The sequence below is a fragment of the Oryctolagus cuniculus genome, chromosome 6, assembly GCF_051225735.1.
Source record: "Oryctolagus cuniculus isolate XC-2025 breed Fujian yellow rabbit chromosome 6, ASM5122573v1, whole genome shotgun sequence".
Taxonomy (NCBI): Eukaryota; Metazoa; Chordata; class Mammalia; order Lagomorpha; family Leporidae; genus Oryctolagus; species Oryctolagus cuniculus.
Window position 1 is genome coordinate 157,784,341 of NC_142872.1, and position 10,802 is coordinate 157,795,142.

Sequence of the window (10,802 nt, forward strand, 5' to 3'; positions counted from 1 at the left end):
GTTAAATTGCCCGAGCACTTAATTGCCCTGCTGGTGATAGTATTTTCATTTTTTTTCTGTGAAGAGTTGTTTCCACTTCAGCCTCCAATACCTGTTTTGATACTTAGGGTAGGAATATGATTTAGTCCTGGCCAGTCAGAGTGCCACATGTACCTGCTCCAGTTATTGGTTTAGAAATAATCATGGGACCCACACAGAGCCAATTTGACAACATGAGACTTGGTCTGGGGTTGGTATGAGACAGGCTATGTACTTCTACTGGGATTGCTGAAGGTAAAAACAATGTGCTCCTAGGCATTATTGGGAGCAAAGGTAAGACAGAAGCTAAAACTGAAGCTGGCATTGCAGCACACACAGCCTGTGAATGACAGTAACTACATTCTGGTGACACTGTTTATGCCCCTGAATCAAGCCTTGCTTTAAGTTACAGCCATCGATGAATTCATTTTGCTGCTTAAACTATGATGAATTTTTTACACTTTTGACCATATCAAGCAAGTTTTCCGTGGTACAGTTCTCTATAAAGATTAACTGAGATAATTCATGTAACAGAGCTGGGAATTGATAGAATGAGGAATTAGAAGTGAGTCCCCTTACAGTCTAGGGCTGTTTCTATAATAGGCTTCTACCCCAAAGATTTGGGACAGTCCATTGTCCTAAGCTTTCTATCTCATTGGAAGAAAAGAACTCAGTGAGCTCAGAGGGGATGTTAGGAATGTCATCAAACCTGTAATGAAACAGAAATAACAGCTGTTTGCTATGAAGACAGCACAGAATTCTTTGCAGTTTAGACTCTACTTATCCCCATTCCAGTGTTGTTTTGTCAATGACAGTATCTGAATTTTTCAGTGTCAGTCAAAGCCATAATACTAGGGATGGCCACCGCCTGGCCACTGCCCTCACACATATTATTAAATAAATAACACATATTCAACCAATTCTGCTCCCTATACAGAGGGGATCATGAGATGGCATTGAGCAACGAACTTTATTGGACTGAGCTTGGACAGGTTTGAATGAGAGAGGAAGACAGCAGGAGACCTCAGAAGCAACTGCTAAGATCCAGCACCCAGAATGGGAGGAAGGTGAGGGGATTCTTGAGGGCAAGGGGAACTGAGGAAAGAACCTTGGTTTCTAGTCATTCAGCAGGAAAGCAGGGAGCCTCTGGGTCGGGGTGCTTTGAAGTTCAGAGTGGTTTGAGTTCTTTTATAGTCACAAGTTTTAACTCATTTTTGGCTAGAGGTATTGGGTTCAGTTTCATGAGGTAGGCAAACCAGGCAGGCCCTAAATGGCTAGATATAAGCTGATTTGAGCTCTATTTTAATCACAATCCAATGTGTGAGAATTTAAATTTGGCCCTAGTGGACTCTGAGCTAAAGTACCAGTCTGCTGTGAAGCAGTATGGAGAGACACCACCCCTACAATGGGGCCATCTGTAATCCATTAATATAATGGTGTCTCACATCCCAGGCTTTATATTCAAAAGCTTGGTCCCTCATGATAGGGAATAAAAGTTTTTGTTGGGAATGTCAGTTCCTACAGACCAAGGATGGTCAACAAGTGACTGTAACACAGATTCTATACTTACCTACCATGATCAAGGGACTGTTTTTAAATGTGCAATGTCACCTTTTCACATGAGGACTAGATTTCCTCTTTATTTGATTATACTTTAGCTCAGTGCTCTCCTGTCTGAGGATATTAACTTTTTAAATGCCAATGCCCAGACCCTACCCTAAACCACTTACAGCCTCTGAGATGGGGCTGAGACATTAGCCCATTTTAAAGTTTCCCAGGGGACTCAATTGTGCCAGGAGGATTGAGGGGATTAGTCTAGAGTGAAGCAGAATAGAGAGTACTAGAGCTTTACATCTGCAGTCTGTTTGTGAATCCTGCCGCTGCCCCAGGATTAACAGTTGTGTGATCGCAAGCATTGGTTAGGTATTCAGTTAGAAGAGAGAAATAGGAATTCATGGGATACCGTGTGTGCCAATCATGTGGGAGGCCACTCCCCACTGTCCACCTAGTGTCCAAAGGGGCCATGCCCTCACCTGCTTGCATGTCTTTGAGCACCTGATCTAGAATGATTGCTTCTCAAGGCTCACCTTAAGCATCATCTTCACAGAAAATCATCCCTGCCCTATTTATTGTTCCTCAAGGCTGATGGTGTGACTCGTATATTATTCTGATCCATGGTTCCCTGTGGCTATTGTGATCACAGCGCTTGTTGTCCCCATATGTTGTCATTCGTCCGACTGGAGCTCTCTGAAGGACTGTTCAAATCAATATCATAGACTTTTCCTCATTAATTTATCTCAGCGGATTGAAAACACATTAAAGGTACTACATACCATCTTCTGGATCAACATTAGCTCTTAAAAGCACCATGCAGATGGGCCAGTAGGGAGCTTGGCCAGCACACCGTTCTGTCCTGCTCTGTTTCATTTCCTGTTCCATTTTCTTAGGTCAACACAAAGCCAAGGGCCAAAGCCGATCTCACTGTACTTTGCTGCAATCCAGTGTACTATAATTGAAGTACATGGGTCAACTTCTGTCTTTCCATTAAGAGACGACTGTTACTCCATGACCAGTCCAGAGTTTCATAAATCAACTGTTGTATAGGCAGTGCCCAACGTTTGGACCAAGGTCTGTGTCATACCAAAGGAAAAAGGAAAGAATGGAACAGTCATCTATCACTTCTGTCATGGTAATATTGTGCATACTAGATCTTTTTTAAGTACCAAGGTACAAATATCAAAAAAACTCAGAGCCTGAATTCTAATAGGTGGATGAGTATTTTGGTGATAAATGGCTGACAATTGATAGTGGGTTCCAAGGAGAGGAAGAAGTCCTGTTTTGTAGAATTTGCCAATTTCTGTGGTGCAAATTCTCCTACCATGGCTGATTTCATTATCCTGTTTTCCCAGGTCTGACTCTTTCTCAATCAGTGCTGTGATTCAACTTCAGTTGTACTAGAACAACCCACAGGATCTGTCTCTGCATTTGACTTTTGCTTTACACCATCCCTGTGAGTAAAAGCAATAAAAGACCATTTTAGAATAGTCATAAAAATTCCTTGAACAGAAAATTTATAAATTTGGAGCAGAAGCAGTTTTTGTGATGCTAATGAAACCTAAGCTTCAGGGTTCCTCACCAGCAGATGCTCCTTCTAAATATATATAGATTTACATATCTAATTTTATATTCAGAATTTTTATGCTCTTCTTATAAAGAGCAGCCTAAGTTGTATAAACTTTATACTCCATCCCTGCTTTATATTGCCTGCCTTCTTTCTTTAAGAGCTAAAGCAGGGTTAGGGTAGCCCCTCCACCATTCTGTCTTACAGATCGCCTTTGGCAGAGGTCATGTACAGGGCCTGAGGTTTTTCATTTCCAACAGCTCTCAGGTAAAACTGATGCTAATGTCCCATGGATCACACTTTTTCTAGCAAAGTCGTTACAACATAATCTACAAAGCACCAATTACTAAGCCTAGCAAAGCTCTTTCTTCATCTAGGGCCATGCCACACAGGGTAATTTAATGAGCTACTGACCACAGTTCACTGCCAGTGTTCCACCATCCAGTGCTGACCACATGCCCTCCTTCCAACCTGGTGAGATTCTTTGCTATAAAGGTCTGTTGCTTGCAATCAAACCTAATACAAATTTTTGAATGACTCAGATTTCTTTGTTGAAAATAGTCCCTTTATCTACTTAAAGATGAAAGGAATTCATTACAGGGTATGAAGTCCTAGAGTCCACGTGCAAAAGTCCTAGAGTCCACGTGCAGATGCTACGCTATCCCAATAGGACCTACTGCAGGAGAAGACATATTTTTGTATTGGAAACCCAAAATATCTCAGCTGCCCAGCACTTAGCATCTATGATGCTGGAGACCTGTAAATAAATACCCAGATCCCCGAGGACCAAACATCTCAACTACCATGTGCGTCACAAGATTCATTCTCCCCACTTCAACTTCATTCTCCCCACTGCCACCTCACATGGCTCACTTCCAAGTCTGTAGCCTATGCCATCTGCTTGGCAGTAGCAAGGTCAAAAAGCATACCCAGAGCTACAGGGGAGTATGAAAATGTAGTGTTTATCTCCCTAGCCTGTGTAGAAAAAGAAAGCATGCTGGAAGGTGGTTAAGGTGGAAGTTGAATAAGCTAAACTGCAGAATTTGCCAAATTTGGATTCAACAAATAATCTTGCATAATTGAGTGAATATGGTCTTATTTTATTTAATTTCTCATGGTTCCATATCTTCATAATAATATCAACTGAGACAGGCCTTAGACCAAATCTGTGCTAGGTCTGCCTCCACCTCCTATGACTATTAATTCTAAAGTTTATCACCCACTGATGACATTTCTGGATGTCCTTAGCTCAAATTAAAGGGAGAATATGAGAGAGAGAGAGGGAGAGAGAGAGAGAGATTTTCCCTGGCTGGTCAATAGGTTTATTCTTGCTGGGTCAGCTATCCATTTCAGTTCCAATTATCTATTGCCAATTGTTAATTTAATATGAACTTCTGACATCTGAAGCTGTCTCCCCTTCTAGGAAGGGGAATTTCTGGAAGAAAAGAGCTCTGAAGTAGCAAAATCACCCTGGAGCCTCTTAGCAGCAACATCCAAGCTGAGTTTTAAAGGAGGAATAGACATTCTCAAAACGGACAAAGGAAGCAACTGTTGGAGGCAGAAAGCAAAGACATGTGAGGCATGGAAGCATGAACTGTCAGTCAAGCTTGTTATGGTGAGCTGCATCTTCCTGCCTTGCCATTGAGTTCCAGGTGTGTTTGCTAATATTTGCCTCTCCAAAAACTTTAAAAGAAAATATCAGCCCTCTTTCCACTGTCTACCCTGGACTCCTAATTTTTTTTTTCAAATTAACTCATCTATTATCTTGTACCCTTATTTTTCTACTTCTTCATAAACTTTCTATTCTTAGGTATATAACTTAATTTCATCAAGAGTTTATCCATCTGTAAAGTAGTGCTAATTAAACCTATTTTTTCTGGATTACAGTAAGAAGCAAATAGTATAATGGATGTGAAAATATACACTAACTATTAACAGCACATAGAAAGAAGTGATTAAAGTGGTGGTAGTCTCTCTTTTTTCCAATCTACATTAAAAATTCCTGTGGATAATCCTTAATTAATTGCTAGATTCCCTGTAGGCAGTGAAGGATGTAAGGAGATGTGGGTCTAGACCAGGCAGCCGAGTTTCGGAGAGCAGCACCGCTGCTGGCTGTGCTGGCTCAGCAAGGCCATCACGAAGCTGAGTCCAGAGGCCAAGATCCTGTCCTCTGTGCCCTCACTAGGGCTTGGTGCCCACTAAGGCTTTTTCCTTTGATTCCTGCAAGTTACCAACAAAGAACAGCCAAACATGCAGGCTGAATTATATCTACTTAGGGCTTCTATTGAAGTTCAAGGATGGTTGAGGCTGCAAAGACCTTTGATTCCCTAATTTTCTCCAAACCTCAGTTCACAGCTTTGCAAGCAATAACATCACCAGTTGTTCACCTAGTTTAGCCAAAAATCTGATGTTCTCCAAAAATCTGATATTCATCCCTCTTTCCTTATCTGTCAGAAAGCCTTCTTGGCATGACCTGCAAATTATATCATATATATAATCATCTATTCCAGAAGGTATTGATGTTTTCTAATACCAGCCAAGCCATCATTTTAGCGTGGTTGTTGAAATGCCTTCACACCTCTGCAGATACATTTAACCTGATAATCCATTCCATACCCCAAAAAATTAGAATGACCTTCTTAAAATAAGAAACAATTCAGAGCACCCTTTTTCTTAGAACATTACTGAACATTTTATTGTAATTATATTAAAATGCTATATCTTCAACATTGCCATTGTCTCCCTAACTGATATCCCTCTTGTTCCCTACCCCCAAACAAATTGGTCTCCTCTCTGTTCCCTCAGTAGGCCAAGACTGTTACAAGCTCAGGCCTTTGCACTTTGCATTTTTAATTGCTCCAGCTTTCCCAGTAAGAGTTTGTGATGGATGGATAGATGATGGTTGGATGGATGGATAGATGGATGGATAGGAAATTTTAAAAATTGTTCTCTTCTCATAAATACCACAATCTGTTGACTAGAATCTTTGAGAAACTTAGATCAACAAAGTCAATGAAAGTTAGAGGGTTGGAGGTCCCATTTATAATAATACTGAGAATGAAAGACCAGATGCCAAGCAGCCTCTCGATTGCCCTGATAGTTAGGGAGAAAACACTGAGATCTTCCCAAGCAGAAATCAGAGCCTACCCTAAAGGAGAGAGATTGTTGAAGCCAAAGTAAGCAGAGAAGGACTCAGAGACACGGACTACCTGCAAACAGCATTCCTGTTGCCTCTTATTAAACTATTAGGCGGTAACCCTGACAATGATAGAACTTCAGAGCCTCTAAGAAGCTATTACTCACGTCTCAAGAAACTAGGTGGAAAATAGGGAGTTCATTCTCAGCTGCAAAAAGCAGCTAAAAATGAAGGATCATCGTGAGTTTTGGCTTAGGCAGTTTGTTATTTCTTTCTCTCTTCTTAGGTGTAACTTATTTCAGGTTGGAACATTTAATTGCCTTCTAACAAAATCCTGGTTTAGCTCATGGACCATAGAAGGTAGTCCAGGATCATAGTAATCATCGTCTTTTGAAGACAGCTAAGATTCCACAAGCTCCCCCTGCCTCTCCCAGCCTCCCACAATCCTCACCCACGTTCTGTGGAATCTAGGATATGATGCCCGATCTTCAAGATTGGATATGAGAAGGGTCCTTCCAATGGCAAAGCGCCAGCATCCTAAAGCACCAAGTTCACTGTCTGGAGTGTGATGGAAAGCTCAGAGTTCAAAGGCTGACTCAGTGAGCTTAGAGTTCTATCTCCACCACTGTCTAGCTGTGTGGAATTGGGAGATTGATTTCTTCCTAAGAGATCATGGAGGCGAGAGGAATAATAGCAGTTGCAGGAGAACAAATAGGAAAATCGAAATGTGAAGGTATTGAACCTGGTCCCTGACATACAGCAGGTGCTTTGTTAATGCATTCTTCCTACCTGCAGTGCCAGTATCAATTCCTCTTTAAAAATCCAAGCACAAGTCCAGACATGTGGTCAGGGATAAAGGCAAGCTTTTCCATTCCTAAGACAGCTCTAGTATGAGCTGTCATCATGGTCGGGGCTTTCTGTCATTCTTGATCTAAGGCTAATAACCAGTAATGTGAGAAGAGCAGAGCTCAGGAGTTAGGCTGCTTGAACCCTAAGCTCATTTGGGTAATTACTGGTGAGTTAGCCTGTGACAAGTCACGTAACTTCTCTAGGCCTCAGCATCTCCCATCTGCAATAATAATATAACTGTTAACATATTCTTCTTGAGTTATATGCAAAGAATGAGTTATGTGCAAAGAATTTAGAATAGTGTCCAGGACATAGGTAGCCTAGTGTAAGAGTTAGTTATTATTTTTTTAAAACATTTATTTATTTACAGAGAGAGAGGGAGAGACAGAGGTGCTTCATCAGTTGGTTCACTCCTCAGATAGACGCAAAGGCCAGGACTGTGCTGGGACAAAGCCAAGAGACAGGAGCTTCATCCAGGTCTTCCACATGAGTGGCAAGGCCATCCTCTGCTGCCCTTCCCAGGCCATCAGCAGGGAGCTGGATCAGAAGTGGAGCATCCAGGAAACGAATCAGAACCCATATGAGATACCAGCATAGCAGACTGAAGCTCAACCTTTTAAGCCACAGTGTCGGCCTTGAGTTTTTGATATTTGACACCTCTGCTACACTAAAAACTGCTTTATTAAGATGCCCTCCCCTGATCCTGTTTCCTGTCCTTTTATGGAATGATGGCATTATCTTTGCGTACCTCTGTGTCTTAGAACACACTTGTTGAAGCAAGGGATTCCCTGGAGTGGGTGGGGTAGAATTACTAATGCATCAGACAGTTGGTCTAGAACTGGAAGCCAAACCTTTAGTAGAGAAGGGGAAATGATTTTTTTTTTTTTTTGCTTTGTAGGTCTCGGGCCTTTTTGGAACTGATTTCAAGGAGTACAGAATTCTGAGCTGTGCTCCTGCACCATTTGCTGAGATGGTACCCACCACAAGGATTAGGTGTTGGGTAGAGGTAGGCTGAAACCTCCCCACATCTTAGGTATCATGCCATATTTTATAAAGCATGTTACTACTATTGTGCTATTCTACCCTATATCCCTCTTGTTATTTTTAAGTTAGCCATGGTAAATGAATTTTTTCTTATATGTCAACTCCATTCTGCAGCTAGAAGTAATTTTGTTCACAGAAGGTTGAAGAAACATCTGAGGATGCATCTGAATTTACCAGAAAATGCAAACACAATGTATTAGCATCTCTTGCCCTGTGCCATTTAGAAAAGTTTGGCGAATGAAACTGCATGGGCCCATGAGCCTCAGAGCCTCATCCTTCTTTGGTCTGTCCAGTCCTGTTTAGCATCCTTGTCTTACTCATCTGCAACATCAGATGCAATGGGTGGCCAGACAGACCTAAATAATTCATGAGACCCAAGCTGAGTTGATAGAATCTATATTTCCAGAAAATTATGGTCTTCCCTTACCATGTTTTTCAAATTAATTTTCTCAAAATGTTTACATTGGTAAAGTCACTAGATCTGTAAAGATTAATTGATGCCTTTCCCACCCCAGCATCTACATGGACTTTGAATTCCATGACCTCCACCATTCAGACCAAAGTAAATGGGAAAATCACGTTATGGAAATGTTTATATTAAATTCTTGGCTTCTAAGATGTTTGAAGCCACAGTGTAGGACTGAAACAAAGAGAGCTTGCCAAGAGAATGCACTTTGCAATTAGACTCTCTGCCTTCATTTTTTTTTTTTTTTTGACAGGCAGAGTGGACAGTGAGAGAGAGAGACAGAGAGAAAGGTCTTCCTTTGCCGTTGGTTCACCCTCCAATGGCCACCACGGCTGGCGCGCTGCGGCCGGCGCACCACGCTGATCCGAAGGCAGGAGCCAGGTACTTCTTCTGGTCTCCCATGGGGTGCAGGGCCCAAGTACTTGAGCCATCCTCCACTGCACTCCCTGGCCACAGCAGAGAACTGTCCTGGAAGAGGGGCAACCCGGTATGCCGGCGCCGCCGCAAGGCGGAGGATTAGCCTAGTGAGCCGCAGCGCCGGCAGACTATCTGCCTTTAAATATTGTCCTAACCCTTATTTGACCTGCTCCTTAACTTATGGCAAGTTACTTACCCTTACCTGCCTCAATTTCCTGATCTATCAAGGAAATAATGACAAGAGTGTGACCTCTAGAAAACCATGTGGAGCATATGAAACATATAAGACACTTGGAATAGTGCCTAGTACCCAATGAGCACCCATAAACGTCATCTGCTCTCATTCAAGGAGAAAAATAAGAACTAGAAGAATTGATTCCTGCTTGCCATGATTGGGTAAATATATATATATATATATATATATGTGTGTGTGTGTATATATATATATGAAGGAAAGTATTCAAACGGATGTATAAACATTGGATTCTGGAGAAATCTTCAAGAACAGCTGTCTTATCCTATTACCTTCCCATATCTGGAGTTAACACCATCTACTCCAATGTCTGTAGCTTCAATAGAATGAACATGGGGAAAATATGGGGAAAGATGCCAGAGAGGATTCTGTTTCCTTCCAGACACTGTATTTTCTTCCCTAGTGGGCACTCAGGAAAGTTAAGTGTGCCCCCAGAATGGCCCTCCTCATTGAGCCCAAGTGGGGCAGGGCTAGGCTGGGGCAGGACCTAAGGAATGCTCTGCTCATCCCCTGCACCTCCTGAGAAGGAGAGGAACTGCCTGACCTATCCTAATCTGACCCAGGAGCCCAAAGAGTAGGGAAGAAGAATCAGAGTCCTCCGACTCAGCCAACCCTCCAGCTCAGAACAAGGAGGAGAGAATCAGCCACAACCAGACTATGAACAACTCCCCACGGGTGTGTGTCTGTGCTCTGTAGATTTTTGAGCAGTTGGAGGTTTGAAAGACAGCTAAAGGAAGGGAGAGAATGTAAAGGTTTGGATGTTTGGGAGATGGTATTGGAGAGAGGTCAGAGTTTGAGGGGCTGCCCTCTCTGATTTAGTTTGGTGACTATCCATTACTCATTTTGGAAAATGTTGAGCGAAGCATGAGGACTTCAAGATGGCACCTACCATCACTGATGGGAGTGTGCTCTCCACATTCTTCTGTGCACTGTGGAGCAACTGCCTCATTCCAGCTCCCACCCTCCATACACACCCCTTCCTCTTTATGAGCCAGTTTCTCAAAGGCAAGAACCCAGCCTCCCTCTTCCCCTTCATCAGCTGCATTGAGGCTCCAGACATCATGTGTCCCTTCAATCAGAGTTCCAACCAGTGAACAGACAGTTCCCGGCCTCACTCCGAGTCTGCTCATGTTCTGTCACTTGATTCAGGAGTTAACTACACAGGGGTGTATGGAAGGGAAAGCTTGGTGCTAACTATAGCACTATGTTCAAAATTGCATGCTCTGTGGCAGGACCTCAGTTTCTCTCCCTTTTCCATGAACATAGAAGACCACAGGAGAGCAAAGCTTCTTGAGAGCTCTTATTGTCCTCAGTGCATTGAATCATCCATTCAACTCACCACTTTGACCTTCTCTCTTTTACTGCCTACCTTTCTCCACCTTTGGCCACTGCTGTTCCATATGGGTGGGACTGGGAGTGACCGATGGCCCATCACAAACAAAGCATTTTGCCAAATTGGGCTCAGAAGAAGAGCTCCTGCTGGCTGCTCCCATCTCTG